Source organism: Lemur catta, chromosome 24 (assembly GCF_020740605.2).
Source record: "Lemur catta isolate mLemCat1 chromosome 24, mLemCat1.pri, whole genome shotgun sequence".
In the NCBI taxonomy this organism is placed as follows: domain Eukaryota; kingdom Metazoa; phylum Chordata; class Mammalia; order Primates; family Lemuridae; genus Lemur; species Lemur catta.
The window spans coordinates 15,479,042-15,495,963 of record NC_059151.1 but is presented as its reverse complement, the minus strand read 5'-3'; positions in this window follow the sequence as shown (position 1 = coordinate 15,495,963).

Below are 16,922 nucleotides of genomic sequence, written 5' to 3'. Positions count from 1 at the left end.
GCTCTATGTTTTCTTGAGATGCTGCTTGTGCCTGAAACAAATTAAAATGATGCATTTTTAGTCATTAAAACCTGGACAATTATTATATATATCTTTCCTTTCCTTTTGAATCAGTGCTTCAGAGAGTAATTTTACCTTCTTTTATTTTATTCTTTCTCCTTTTCAGAAACATGGTCTCCCAGTGCCACCTAGGCTGGAGTGCAGGGGCCAGATCATAGCTCATGGTGGCCTCCAACTCCTGGCCTCGGGCAATCATCCTGCCTCCACATCCTGAGTACCTGGCACTACAGGCACACACACCACCAGACCCAGCTAATTTTATTATTTTTTGTAGAGTCTGGGGTCTCCTATGTTGCCCAGGCTGGTATCAAACTCATGGCCCCAAGTAACCCTCCTACCTCAGCCTCCCAAGTTGCTGGAGTCACAGGCATGAGCCACTACATGTGGCCTCAGAGAGCAATTTTACATATGTGAAAAAAGAAGCTGAAGTTTAAGCCATTTATCATCAATATCAATTAACTAATCGTTGTATCTGAATTATTAAAAAATTGAGGGGGAGAGTGAAGATGGCTGACTGGAGACATCAGCTGGCAGATCATCCAAGAGGGAAGGAAAGGTTTCAGACAAAGGAGGTAAAGGAGAGGAAGGAAAAAATCCTAGCTCACGTGTGGTCTGCGGGTGAGGGTGCCAGAGCCTGCCGGATATGCCACGGGAAGAAGTTGTGAACCAGAACAGGAAGAAAAGAGATATCCACACAGATCAACCCCAGAGAAGCTCAGAACCTGGTGGAGAGGGCAGGTGGGGGGTTCATTTCTCCTTCCCTCCCACCTCTGGTAGCCAGTGGGCCCCCAAGCCGCTGGACAGCTTTTCTACCCTCACAAGCCCAAAGGCTGTTGCCACTACTGGACTGGCAGCTTCCAGAAAGTAAAGTATCGGGCTTCTGGCCCCTTCGAAATTGCCCCCCAGAGCCACCGTCTGGAGCTGCGATGGCAGGTGCCACCCTGCTTCTCCACACATGGTGTTCCCTTGTCCACCCCAGGGAGCTCCAGCCCTTCAGTTTTCTTGTCACCTGTTCCTGCACAGACAGTTCCCAACTTGTGCCCACATTGCGGTGGACCCTGGAGAATTTGAGTGACCCCAGACTTTGGACATGCTGTGTGGGCTTCCTTCCAGGAGATGGATGAGGAGGGCTGGAATGCTGGCTCTCAGCCTTTAGACTCTTTTTCTTCCCCATTGCTCCCCCACCCGTTGCAGCCAAAATGGACGATTGAGCTGAGCCTCTCAAAAGTGACTGTCTTCCCTCTGTTGGTGCACCCAGGACACCTTTCCCATTGGGGACCTTCAGTGGACCTGTGGCTGCCCACTCTGGCAGTTCCCTGCCCACCTGCACCCCCTGGGGCTGCTCGGCCACATTAACAGCCTTATGGTATTTTTTACTGGAGAAACATTTCTACATCTCCCTAGAGATTTTCCTATCTCTTAAGTCATCTACCTCCATTTTTCCATGATACACTGCCTTTTTCAAGATAATTTATCCCCACACTTGTCATATGTGTGGCCAAAAACTTTGCAATAGGTCCAGGTTTCTCATATTTCTTTAAATCATATTCTGAAGATAGATTCCCACCGCCAACACTCTAAAGGGGGGTTGGGCATAGTTTTTCTGCAAAGGGCCACATAGGAAATATTTTCAGCTTTGTGGGCTGCCACAGCTATCAGACCAGGACTCTGTGGCACAAAAGCAGTCATAGGCACTGCACAAACAAATGGACAAGGCTATGGTCTAATAAAACTTCATTTATAAAAACAAGTAAAAGGCCAAATTCAGCTCCAGGCCCACAGTGTGCCAACTCCTGCTTTAAAATTCAGAAGTTTGAACTGTAAACCAATGTGGAAATTTTTGCCTTAGGTATCTGGGACAATAGAAAATAATTTTGTAAGAATAAAGCTTACATCTAATCATTAGGGAAATGTCAATCAAAACCACAATGAGATACCACTTGTACCCTTTAGGATTATCCGAAAACCGGAAAATATTAATAACAAGTGATGGTGAGGATGTGGAGAGATTGGAATGCTGGCTTGTGGCTGGTGTGAATATAAAGTGTGCTGTTACTGTGGAAAACAGTAAACTGGTCTATCAAAAAGTTAAAGATAGAATTATGATATAACCCAGAAAATTCAATTCAAAAGAATTGAATCCAGAGGCCCAAAGGGATATTTGTTTATTACAGTCTTATTCAAAATAGCCAAAATGTGGAAGCAACTCAATTGTCCATCAACATGTAAGTGGATAAACAAAATATCATATAGCTATACAATGGAATATTATTCAGCCAAAAAGAGGAATAGAATTCCACAACATGCTACAACATGGGTGAACCTTGAGGACGTTATGCTATACAAAATAAACCAGTCACAGATATTACATGATTTCACTTATACCAAGTACCTAGAACAGCCCAATTCATAGAGTCAGAAATGGCATGATGTCACCAGGGGACTGACTCTAGGCTGGAGGAGTGGGTACATAATCTTTCATGAGTACAAAGTTTCAGTTTTGCAAGATGAAAAACGTTCTGCAGGAGCATGGTGGGTGATAGTGGCACAACGATGTGAATGTTATGTACTTAACACCACCAAAGTGCATGCTTAAAAATGGTTAAAATGCTAAGTTTTATGTTAGGTATGTAATATTTTACCACAACTAAAAAGCATGAGGCAATTTAAAAAATTATGGCAAATCTGAAAAAAGCTTTAATGTTGTCTGAGGGTGGATTGGTAGCACTATGCCTCTCACAGTGTGTGCAAATGTGTTCTTTGGAGCAGGGAGCTGCTCTGCATGTTCTGCTGTGAATGAGTCTTATGATATGAAATCTTTTGTGCCCGGTGTTGACCTCGTCTATAAGAAGGCATTTTATGGAGCCACAATCTGCATACAACTTACAGATTTCAATTACTGTTAAGTTCAGGGAGAAACTTCAAAAGAATAACAGGCATAAAAAATAGAAAAATTCAGACCTGTCATCACCAAGAATTGTTTACATTTCTACATCAGTTTGTTGCCGATGCAAAATAAATATTTGAAATAGAGACTTGCTCAAGAATTTTCTCTCATTCTCATTGCACAGATTGCCCCCACAGGGGAATGAGAAACAGAAAAAAATAAAAAATCATCAGGGAAATAGTTGGCTTCTAGTATTTCAAAGACTTATCTGAGAGGAGGGAGTTTGATGACTTTTTAGCGTAGGTTGATTTGTAGAACTGTGAGGAATTGAGTTGCATAGCAAAGTATGAAATGTCAGTCCTGTTTTGAAGCCTCCTGTGTAACTGAGAGGTAGAGAAATCCATAGCTCAGTGAACTTTTAATCAGTTGTTCCTTTAGCAGGAGAAGCCAAGTAAAACCAGCTGTGTGTGTGTGTGACCACTCCAGTTACTCAAATTGTGAAATATGCCCTCAAGGAAGAAACCAGAGTTTTCTGTTTACTTTTTTTATGTTTAGCTCATGTTTTCTTAAAAGCGCAATGCATCTCTATTAGATAATTAAAGAATATTTCCTCAAAGATCACCCTGGTTTGCTTAAGTCAACAGATCCTAAGCGTGCGCATCTAGTCTTTTCTCAAAAATTGCTGTTACAGGTTGAATTATGTACCTTTCCCTCCTAATTTATATGTGACAGTCCTAAGATCCAGTACCTGGAAATGTGACCCTTATTTGAATACAGGGTCTTTACATGGGATTCAAGTTAAAATGAGGTCATTAGGGTGGACTCTAAGGTGACTTGTGTTCTTATAAACAGAGGAAATTTGGGCCCCAAAATAAGCATAGAGGGAAGAGGGTGTGAAAACACCTTGAGCGGAGATGGCCAAGGAGGGAAACCACAGCAGAAACCAACCCTGTTGACACCTTAATCTTGGACTTTCAGGCTCCAGAACTGTGAGAAAATACACGTGTGTTGTGAAACCCCCCACTCCGTGGTCCTTTGTGACGGAGGTCCAAGAGAATTGATACACCTTCCGATTTGTTCTTTAGGGCGATGCGACATGTAAAAACATATATTTCTAGGGGAAAGAACACACTCATTCGCGTGCCCTCACACACGAGCACATGCACACAAACGTGCCCACTCACAGATACTCACGCTGACATGCACACACACGCTTGCACACACACACCCCACACACGGAGTGCTAGAACTTCTTTTGCTCTTACACTAATTAGCTTCTTCCCTCTTTAGGGGTGAGACTGCAGTCAAAGCTGGTCATGAAAAATAAGGGTGATGTGCTTCTTTCTGAATTTTCTCTCTTTCTCTCCCTTAAATTAACTACATACAAGCTTACATTTTACAATGCTAAAAAGAGACACAGTTTTAAGAAGCTTGTATCAAGAAAACACAGTAAATAGAAAAAGAAAATTCCAGTATACATTTTAGCGTGTGCTTTCAGATCCTTTGACAAAATTGCAGAATCCTTTTCAGGGGCTGAGAATGTTGCGGTAATTCACAAACCGCCACAGTAGCCATCTCTAACTGTCTCTGCACAATTACTGTTAACCACAGGGTGAATACGAAGGAACAGATGAGAAAGATAGTGCCAGAACATTGCTTGAAGCTTGGCCCCAGCTCGTCCTGTAGGGGATGCTCCTGTCCTGCACTCCCCAGAATTATAACAGAGCTTCAAAAAAAAACAAAACAGTGAAAAGTTGGGGAAATAGGACTGCATTTCTGCCCTTGGTGATTCAAGGTAAAAATAATTTTCAGCATAATTAAGAATGTTATCTGGATTTTAATGGTGTTTCTCTATTCAAGGCTTTGAAGCTAAATGTGTTTTAAAGAACATTCTTTGGCTTTTCTGTTTTTATGTATGAACCCTTTTTTTCCCCTGAGAAACCAACCATAAGTTAAATTATATCAAATTGATGATTTTAATGTCAGTTTAATTTTAAAACGCCCCCACAGCTCCCCTCTGGCATGCATAGTTATGTGTGATAACAAACAGCGTAGGCCAATAATAATGAGCTAGCTAGGTGAAAATGGGATTATTTATCTACAATTGGAAATAAAAGAGGGCAACGTAAAAATGCAGCATAAATAGGAATCCTCTAAAGGGCAATATATGATAAATTTAGGGTAAGAGCCCAGCTTGGTGCCTCACAGCTGTAATCCCAGTGCTTTGGGAGGCCAAGGTGGGAGGATCACTTGAGGTCAGGAGTTGAAGACCAGCCTGGGCAACATAGTGAGACCCCCCTATCTCTACAAAAAATTAAAAAAAGAAAATTTGCTGGATGTGGTGGCACATTCCTATAGTTTCAACTACATGGGAGGCTGAGGCGGGTGGATCCCTTGAGTCCAGGAGTTGGAGGCTGCAGTGAGCTATGATCATGCCACTGCACTACAGCCTGCATGACAGAGCAAGATCCTGTCTTTAAAAAAAAAACTGAACAAACAAAAAATTTAAAAAATGAGAAAGTAAACAGCAACACTTAGTGCACTGTTGCATGCTTCTATGAATGAGAAAATTCTTCCTCTTTAATGAGGTAAATGTTCTGTCAACTTGCTTGAAAATAATTATATATAACTGAAATTATCGCCCTTGTACTATTCAGTTCTTGTTCTTACTTTAACTATTTGGAACGTTTTTCAAAATATAAATTTTATCGACGAAGGTATGCTGCCATTGCAATTCCATCAGATTTTTGGCTTGTTGCATTTCATATTTATTTGTATGTGTATATATCTCTCACACACACATACATATGCCATAAATACATGCATATAGAGGTATATACATATTTATCAGATATATTTACATATTTATTCATATAAACTCATGAGTGTATGTGCAAGTAAAGATAAGAATGCAGTTCTCTGTAGTCCTTAGCTATGATAAAAATGACTAAGCTACAGCTTCCTTTTTGTTCACACTCCAAAATACTCCTTCACTACTAACAGACTAGAACCAATGGATTACTGGCATTTATATAAATCTTTATAGTGAGCACTGAGTACTCTAGGAAAAGATGGTGGGGTTTTGTTTTGTTTTGGGGGGCTATGTGTCAGGCACTATTCTATCTAAGCACTTTAAGTTAGTTTAATCCTCACAATACTGTAAAGGTAGTGCTATTATTGTTCCCATTTTATAGATGAAAAATTTGAGGCACAGAGATTTAAAAATTTGCCTATATCTAGTAAGTACAAGAGCTGGAATATAAATATAAAAATTTGCCTATATCTAGTAAGTACAAGAGCTGGAATATAAAATCAGCAAGTCTCTTAAGCTTAAACTCTTAAGCTTTATACTGTACTCCTCTTATTTCTGGATGTGTTGGTGTGTATATGTGTATACATATGGATATATATGACACGTATTATTTTAGTGGCTGTATAATATTTCATTGTATGGATACACTTTAATTTACTTAATCTATTCCTTTCTGAGGGACCTTTAGGATGTTTCCAACTTGTTTATATGTGTGCTGTGATAATTAGTATGCACTGAAATATCTTACATGCATCTTTACACATTTAAGTATACCTATAGTTAAAATTTTGGTTGGGTGCAGTGCCTCATGCCTACAATCCTAGCACTCTGGGAGGCTGAGGGGGGAGGATCGCTTGAGCTGAGAAGTTTGGGACCAGTCTGAGCAAGAGTGAGACCCTGTCTCTAACAAAAAAAAAAAAAAAAAAAAACATTAGTCGGGCATGGTGGCACATGTGCCTACAGTCTCAGCCATGCAGGAGGATAAGGCAGGAGGATCACTTGAGCCCAGGAGTCCAAAGCTGCTGTGATCTAGGCTGATGGCACAGAACTCCAGCCTGGGCAACAGAGTGAGACTGTGTCTCAAAAACAAATAAATAAATGAAATGAAAAAATTTCTAGAAGTGTAATTACTGAACCAAAGAGCATGCAGTTTGAAAGTTTTGTTAGGTGTTGTTAAGTTATCCTCCAAATACTTGTAACAATTTACATTCACACCAACAAGCTATAAGAGTTTGTCAAACAACTGAATTTAAATCTAAACTTGGGAGAAGCCATGTGGCCAGTGATGAGAACTGTCTGTCTTCGAGAGCCTTTGGGGGCACTTATGTGCCTTTTTAGCATTCCCTTTCTCAAAAGCAAATAACTTTGGATTTTGATTGTTGGTTACGTAACTATTGGAAGAAGGAACAGGGTTTCTGTAGTGGTTTTTTTTTTAAATAAAATGTGGTATATGTATACCATGGAGTTCTACTGAGCCATGAAAAAAATGGCAAACTAATATGTCTTGTATTTACCTGGATGGACCTGGAGTCCATTCTTGTAAGTGAAGTATCACAAGAATGGAAAAACAAACAGCACATGTACTCATCATCTAATTAGAACTAATTGATTTACACTTATGTGCGCATATGGAAGGAACATTCATCGGGTGTCATGCAGGTAGGAGGGGGAGGAGGGGATGGGTAAATTCACACCTAGTGGGTACAATGCACACTATTTGGGGGATGGGCACACTTATAACTTTGACTCAAACGGTACAAAAGCAATTTATGTAACCAACACAGTTGTACTTCTATAATATTCTGAAATAATAATAAAAATAGTGAAAGTAATCACCATTTTAGCATATTCTTTATTCACATCTTTCTATTTATTGCCTGGGCTACCCTATTCTCTTTTCGTTCTCTAATATTATTTCCTATGTCCTGCTTATGTGGGGCTTGAGTCATTCTTCTCCAATTTCTTAAAGTGGAAGCTGGAACTCACTAATTTAAGATTTTCATTCTTCTTTAAAATAGTAATTCAGAGACATACTAATTTCTAAGTATTGCTCTAGCGTCATCCTACTAATTTGATACGTTGTGTTTTCATAATCATTTTGTTCAATGACTGTGTGACTTCCCTTCTTTGACTATCCGCATAGATATTTTACAAGTGTTATTTATTTAATAGTTTCCATTATCTGTGGATTTTCCAGACATGTTTCAATTATTGGTTATATTTTAATGCCACTGTGGTTGAACACACGCATTCTAGTCACTGGATTTTCTTTCAATTAATTGAGATTGCTTTTAGGCTAGAATACAGTCTCACCTGGTACATGTGCCTGTGTCCATTTGAAAACTTACATGTGTCTTAGAAGTGAGCTCAAGTATACTTGTAGGATACAAAAATATTGAAGCACAAACAGGGTAAATTTAACAAAGTCCCGCACCCAAACATTGCCAGTCATGGGAAGCAGTAGAAAAATATAGCCAATACGGTAAAGAGAATCAGTCAATCCAGACCCGGAAATGACACAGATGTTACATTATGGGTCATTGACATTAAGCAGTTACTATAATGGTATTTCATGTGTTCATAAAGTTAGATAGAGACACAAAAGATATATTTAACATCTAGATATGAAAACTAGTGTGAGATGGAAATTGCATGGAGCAGAATTAACAGTAGATTAGTTTGTAGGAAAAAAAGTGACTTGTGAATTTAAAGACTTCACAGTAAAAACCCTATTCAAAAAATTTTAAAAAGATACAGAGAAAAGAGATTTAAAACAATGAATGCGGGATTTATGGGCTGTGGGGAATTTTTAAGTTATACCATACTAATGTTAATCAAATAAAATTTGGTATGGCTGTGATAATGGTTTTTGTTTTACACAATAAAAGGATCAGTTTATCGAAAGGATGTAAAGTCCTGAACATTTATGTACCTAATATCAGAGCCTCAAAATGCACAAATCAAAAGTTTATAGATGTGCTAGGACAATCAGAGAAATTCATAAGTTTATGTAGGAAATTTAAATATCTGTCCCTCAATAATTGACAGAAAAAGTAGACAGAGAAATCAGTAAGTATAAGAGAGATCTGATTAACAATATCAATCAAAATGACCTAATTGATATTTGTAGGAAAGTCCACCCAATCATAGTTCTTTTCAGGACAACATAAAAAATAATCTGGGTGAGGCCGGGCGCGGTGGCTCACGCCTGTAATCCAGCACTCTGGGAGGCTGAGGCGGGTGGATCGTTCGAGGTCGGGAGTTCGAGACCAGCCTTACCAAGAGTGAGACCCCGTCTCTACTAAAAAAGTAGAAAGAAATTATCTGGCCAACTAAAAATATATATAGAAAAAAATTAGCTGGGCATGGTGGCACATGTCTGTAGTCCCAGCTACTTGGGAGGCTGAGGCAGTAGGATTGGAGCGAGGCTGACGCCACGGCACTCACTCTAGCCTGGGCAACAGAGTGAGACTCTGTCTCAAACAAAAAAAAGAAAAAAAAAGAAATTATAGAATAAATGTAGTACCCCTGATTTCCTACAGAAATGAGGTTTCATACTAACAAGCTTCAGAATTCAGCAAATAAACCCCTGCCTTATGCAACATAAGCACCTAGAAAGTTATCATAAGGCCGACACAGCTTGAGTGTGAAATAAAATTTTACTCTATAATAACATTAATTTTTAATAACACTTTTTCATTATTTAGGTGGAAACGATGCATTTTTCAAGAGGAGATGCTATAAGTAAATATCAATAATAGTTTCCAATACAATACAATGTTTGCTAGTGATATCCAGAAATGGGTATGAAATGAACACATTTAATGCAATTTGCTGCAAGCATGGGTTGTGTAAAACATGCTGTTTTACCTCCAAGCTTATTGTGTTGGAGAAAGCACAATGTTTTAATCCAGTTGGATCCCTAACCATGGCCAGTCATGTAGATATGTTCCTCAATCTCCTTGAGCTAGCTTCCCCATAGGTGAAAGAGAAATAAGATACATTGGATAAATATACCTTGTAGAGCTCAGTTACAAGCCTCACACTTGCTCAAAGAAGAAGCATAACACGGAAAAGATATGTTCTGCTTGGAAAATGGGTTGTCATGGATAATGCAACTGGAGCCTCAGTCCACCATCTGAAGACAGGTTGCAGACAAGCTATGTGGTTACTTAAACTTACCCTATTTGATTCTAGATCACAGAGTGTATGTCAAAAGGATGCAAACTCTGTAATGATCACCTTCAAAGATTTTTTTTCTCTGTTCTATTCCTTTGAGGTATAGAATAAATAATTTTAGAGGATGGGTGACTAATTACTCATGTAGCAATTTTTTTTCTCCAATTTTTCTACACAATGCTATAATTGTTTTCATTGAACACAATACTAAATAAGACTGTGATCAATTGTTGTAAAGCAATGAACAGGTACACAGTTTGTTTATAAGATACATTTTTTAAAGGTGTCTGTTCCCCTTGTAAGACAGTTTGATGAAGAACAACTTTTTTTTTTTTTTTTAAGTCTGGCTTTAAAATGGCAGAGGTCACTGTTCCTCGAAATGACTCATTGATTTAGGTACATTATTTGCTTTCTGGCCTTACATCTTCATGGAATGCTAATTTTATTGTGGGTGTGTTTATTGATAGATGATTGTCTAATTAGATAAACTGAAAAAAATGTTGAGTCCAACTTCTCTGCGTTGCAAATATTTGTTTATTCTAAACGGACTGGCTATGTTGCTCCTTGCTTTCAGAAGTGACCAAAACTATCCAGATGAATAATTATATTTTTAAGTAAAAGGATTATGGTATACTTGCAAGTTCATATTTGCCCTGGGATGTAATTCAATATAATGTTTCATAACACTTCCAAAAGTAACCCTGATGATGTTTTTCCTTTTGTAAGACAAATTATAATCTGTTTATCATCCCTGATTGAACAAATTAAATCTAATTGAGTCTTCTCTTTAGTCAAGGAAAGATTACGTTGTACTTTCTGTAGGAGAATGATTTTCCTGGAAAAGGTAGGTCAACATAAACAATTACAAGAATTAGTGGTTGTGCTGTTTGAATATGTAATTTCAGGCACTGTTTATAGAATTCCCAATTTAAGGGGTCCCCAGTGGCTAATTCATGAGAACATCAAGCTTCAATGAGAGAACTCACTCCTTTATTAAAACAGGGCAGGACAGAAATAAAGATTCAGAAAATAATTACCCCTTTAAATATCTTTACTTGGATAACTCATATTTTTGAATTTGTAAAAATCTCCTCAGGATATGAATGTGTGTGTTCTTTCAATTTTAAATTAGTTTTTGTTGTTTACCTTTGGAGGGATATTTAGTTTACTAGGAGGTTACAAGATGTGGCTTTTAAGTCATAAGTGGGTATATCATCAGAAAATAATAGGCCACCAAAGAAAATATAAACTTTTAAAATAAATTCACTGACATATATATTGTGGATTCTAAAAGCTGACATATTGCATTCTGCTTTGTCTTAAATCTAGTACTCAGGATTTAGGAAAGAATTCACAGTTGTGTTTTACTGAACCTTCTTTTCTACCACTGAAATTCATAAGTAACTTATTTAGGGTGGCTAATCTATCATGGTATGGCACATTTTGCAAACATATTTGACATTTCAAGAGTAATATTAATATATGAATGCTTATAGGCCATCCGGCTACTGGGAAAACTCAATGATTGAATAATTCAGAAAAACAATGTTGTTTTCTTTTTGAATACATTTATAACATGGAGTGTAGCTATACTTTTTTTTTCTATAATTTTTTCTGTATATTTTAGTTGTTCAGCTAATTTCTTTCTATTTTTAGTAGAGACGGGGGGGGGGGGTCTCGCTCTTGCTCAGGCTGGTCTCGAACTCCTGAGCTCAAACGATCCACCCACCTCGGCCTCCTGGAGTGCTAGCATTACAGGCATCAGCCATCACACCTGGCCAGCTATACCTTAATTTCTGGGAAATTACTTAAAATTAATCAAATCAGTATAAAGGGACCCAGGACATTCATGCATTTTTCAAATATATAGAAGAAAACTCTATTTTTTTTTGTATTCAATATTCTTTTTAATTAATTTGTGGAAATTTTTAAAATATTCTCTAGCAAGTTCTTTTGTGGTTATATGTTGTAAATATGTTCTCCCACTGTATAGCTTGCAGAAGAGAACTGTATTAATGGGAATAGCATCTGGCCCCTTCACTCTCTCTCTCTCTCTCTCTCTCTCTCATACACACACACACACACACACACACACACACACACGTGTGTATAAGTGTATGTGTATGTGTATATGTGTATATGTGTGGGGGGATATGTGTATATCTTATGTACATAGGATATCTCTTTTTGTTAAAGTAGCATGTAATATAAGATCTCAAATATATAAATTATTTCTATTATTTATTCCTCTGTTGTTGAATCATGAGATTACTTCTTGCTTATCTCTCAGAATAGTCAAAGTCTTAAATCAAATCTCCAAATGTTTCCCAATGCAGAGACAGATGTTGAGTGCTTTGGTTTGTCAGCTCCTAATTCTTTGGGGAATGCAAAATGTCAAGAACAAAGAGGGTGCAAATTGTTTTTTCTTTATAGTAATTTCTAGAATTCAAACCTACGGCCCATACATAACCAATGCCCAATACCTGGTATTCAGGTGCACACATATTCTTTGTGTGACACATCCTGAAATATGAAAGCCAACAAATGTCAGTGGCAGCCCTGTCTTTTGGAAAACCATTGTTCCCCTGACCCTGCAGGCTTTATCTAGAGGAACAAGGACCATATTTCTGCAAATGACTCCTGCAACTCAGTGGGAGCTTCAAGGTAACTTAGAAAGACATGTATTATTTTTCTCCATCATTAAAAGAGAGCCTCAAAATTGGGAGTGGAGAGTACCTTATTTGACTTAAATGAAAAAGTGGCCTGGTGATTCTCTCTGTTGCTTTTTTGAATATTATACGGTCCTTACATAATCCAAATGACTTTAGTGATCAGTCTTTGCAACACCCAAATCTGCAAATAATAAGAACCAACTTCATCTATGTAGAGCTTCACTGACATTCACTAGGTTGCAAACAAAATACTAAGCATTAAGGAGTGGCATGCGTTTCCGAGGGTGTTTGAAAACGTATAAGACTTGTGTCTTGGTTTGGATGTTAAGATACACAGAAGCTCTGAAGACACCACTTGCAAATACCAGTGTGTTATTCTATGCCATTGCTAATAGCATGATAGAAACGGCTTCATACTCAGCAGACTATTGCCAACTCCACGGCGTTCTGAGAGATTTATAATGTGTGGCGTGAGGGAAAGTAGGAAACACAAAAAGTGATGCTTTACCCGAAGAGTCAATCTTAAATGGCACCAACAGCAATTCAGATTAGTCATATTTGCTGGAATATAAATGATGCATTAACCTTTCTTGGGAAAGGTATTCTCCTAAGCCACCCCTTCCAGAAATTTGGCTCAGTTTTGGAGCCTGAAGTCTCCTCTTGATGAATAGAAATACCAAAAGTTAGACCCGTGGGCCACAGGATATCCATAATTCAAGACTGGACACCTTGAGAAAGTTGTCAGAGCTGTAAGACATTAAAGACGGGAAATGTGAGACATTTACTACAGGAATAAATACCCTCCCCCCTTGGAAAGTGGACAAAATAAACAAGTTCGTACTACAGTTGGTGCATCCCTAAGTTGACTATCTAAAATCTGAAATTCTCCAAAATCCTTAAGTCTTTGAGCATGGACACAACACCATAAGTAGAAAATTTCACACTTGACCTCATGTGATGGGTTGCAGTCAAAGCACAGTTGCACAAGGCACAGTTTGTTCAGCATCCCCAAGGGATAAAAGACCCCTTCAGCTGCAATTTTTCTTTTCCAAGCATGCTAAATTCCCCACTTAAGCATGCCCACAAAGGGGTAATGAAATGGTACGTGTTCAGACCAAACTCACCAACATGGCTTCCCCATGGATACCCAACTCAGAGCCAAGACCTATGCATTACTCACTCTGGTTTTGTTTTACCTATTCTCTGCTTTGTGGTGTAAAGATATTCTTGAAAATGTGAAAAAGAAAGGAAAAGAAAAAAAAAGAACAAAAAGTAAATAGCAAGAAATAAAACAAGGAGGAGATATAAATAATCAGAATAAAAGAGACTCAAGATATATAAACGAACCAAGCACAAGGTACAGTTTTTATTTAGATCCTGATCCAAACAAACCAATCATGAAAAATATTTGACACAAATATAGGAATCTAAACATGGACTGGATATTTGTTAATATTAAGGGAACACTGTTAATTTTCTGGAATATGACAATGAAATTGCAGTCACTGTTGCTGTTGTCTGACGGTGGATACAGGTGTTCTGGTGATGCCACTGTGCTGTTCTGATAACCTGAACACCTTGTTTCTTCACTGTATTCATGGTATGCCTTTTTTTTTTGCCATTAAGTACTTATTTGTGAATAAGTGTAAGAAAATGATCGCTTACTGGCCGCAGATAAATTCAGAGTCAGGAATGACGATGATTCCAAACCACCACAGATTTTCCACAGAGGTGGCTGAGAGAGTGATATCTTTGCTTTCCAACAGTTTGATGTACACAGACTTAGTTTCATGTGCACAATTATTAAAAATGTTGTATAAAATCACCCTCAGGCTATGTGTATAAAGTGTATATGAAACGCAAATAAATTTCACGTTTAAAGCTGAGTCCATTCCCAAGATATCTCATTATGTGTATGCAAATATTACAAAATCTTAAAAAGTCCAAAATCCAAAACATTTCTGTTTCCCAGCCTTTCACATCCATCATCTACATGTTTATCAATCTCATATGTCCATTGTATCTACAGACACACACACGCACATCTGAGTAGTACTGGGTGTTCAGAGATTGAGAATTTCCAGAGGAGAAGAAAGGAAGAAGCGTGCAAGCCTAGGTCCTTTTGTCTAGCAGTCTGTTTCGCCATATGTCCATGCACATCTCATAACAGAATGGCTTGGCAAAGCTCTACGAGACAGAGACGTTTGAGTGTTCACGGCACAGTTAGTTCCTTTTGTCGGCAGAGAGGTAAAGGAAGAAGAGGATATGATGTGTACTTTGAACAGACATGCCACAGGGGCTGCCAAAGGTACTAATTTAGGTTACATCATTTTATCTGCACAGCCCCATTCAATGGAGCTATTCCCCAGCATTTATATTATTTTTTGTTGTCTTGTTCACTGTGCCATTTTCAAATGGGAATGATGCTTATAGAAGCAAATCCCTGTGATTTTCCTGAAAGTTTATGATATTCCTTTACCACTGAATTTATGTCTTTTTCAGCACAAGTCTCAGTTATATATTACAGGATAATTTTCAGTAATTTTACTCATTTTCTGAAAGAAGCACGAGGAAATCTACCACATCCTTTGGTTACCCATCAATTATTTCAGGGTATAAAGATGTGTTTTTCTCTAAAGATAAAGTCAGTAATTCTGACACATGATGGATAAAAACTCAGATGAAACCTATTTTCATCAGCACAAAAGAACCAAAGCACGTAGCCTAAATAATTCATTTTCCTAAAGTAGTTTGATATTTCTGATCCATAAAAAAATTATGACCACCTCTTGATACTAGAATTGATGAAACCTGAATATACTCACTGTCAATTGTATAATGTATTGTTTAAAAAATCCCATACTTACAGAATTGTGCCTCAGTCATATTTCTTTCTAGTTTTTTAATCAATACTGAACACCTGTTTCACATACTTCCTGGCCGCTTCAGCGACTGCCTGTGTAAGAATCACTTTGCTCTCTGGCTTAATGGAGTTGACCATTTTCAACATCTGTCTGCTTCAAATCTCAAATCCAACATTTGTTTTATTTAATGTGTATTAAGAATCACAGAAACAAATACTTTTTAAAAGATTAAAAGATTTTCCTCTGCTTCTATTTTATTTTTGGAATTATTTATGCAATAGAAGAATTATGAACGAAATATCCTAAAAAATAAAAATAAGTAAACAAAATACGGTGGACTCGTGGACACATTGGATTAGGTGATTGCTGATTGATTTATCTTTAGGAACAGCTCTGGTAAACTTGGAATCTACTGGGAATATCAATCACTTTTTAAATGTTCACTTGTTGTTTTTGAAAGAGCGTACCGGAAGTGGATGACACTTCAGAGATTTGGGTCCTGGTGTCCTGAACACCTCTGGTTTCCTGACTCAAGCATGGGAAGTTAGGAATTGTAAACAGGCTTATGTAATAATCAGTCGTAGTTGAGCCCTGACCATCTGCAGTCTTGATAGTGATGGTTACTCAGGATTTGTGATTCCAACAGTGTTGATGGAAGAGGAGAATTGAAGATCAGCAAGTGGTTTTCAGTAAAAGTTTTGTTGGTGTCGGCTGTTGTTATGATAATGGAGTTAAAAAAAATATTACAATGTACTGATGTTAGTTAGGTAGGGATTAAATCTACAGGTGGGAGGTGTAGGTCAGGAGGGTGGTTCCTCGGGGCAGAGAAGCTGGGAACGAATCAGGGGAAGGCACAGCAGAGACACCTATTCATCATTTGGTAACATCCCAGCCCTGCTTCACACAGAACACAGCTGGAAAGTCCAGTGGACCACGGAGGTGGATGGTGGGGCCCTGCCAAAGGGAGCCTTTACCTATGTGCTAAACTCATGAGCATGATAAATCTACTGAGAACCAGAACTCCGTGTCCACTGGTCATGGGCCTGCCTCTTCTGGGTTTCCTGAGTACAAATAATACCCATCTTTTTATTTAATTAACATCAGTAAACTTGTTTTGTGTTTTGTTTGCCATCTTGTTTTTGACTGGTGAAGACACTACTTTACTTTTTTTTTTTTTGTGAGACAGAGTCTGAGAATTAGTCAATTAGATCCTCCCAGAAGGAGCTGCTGGCTTTACATCTGGTGAAAGAGGGGCAGGCATTTTGCAAGTGTGCATGGGACACACGGGAGAGCCTCTGCTTCCCTCTCATGGCAGACATGCCAGCTGCTTGTTCCCCATCCCTTCCTGCCTGAGGAGGTCCAACCGGGCAGCTGAGCTAGAGCAGGGGGAGGGGGAGGGAGGAATGGAGAGGTCCAGACTCCATGTCATGCCTCCCACGGAGGCCTGG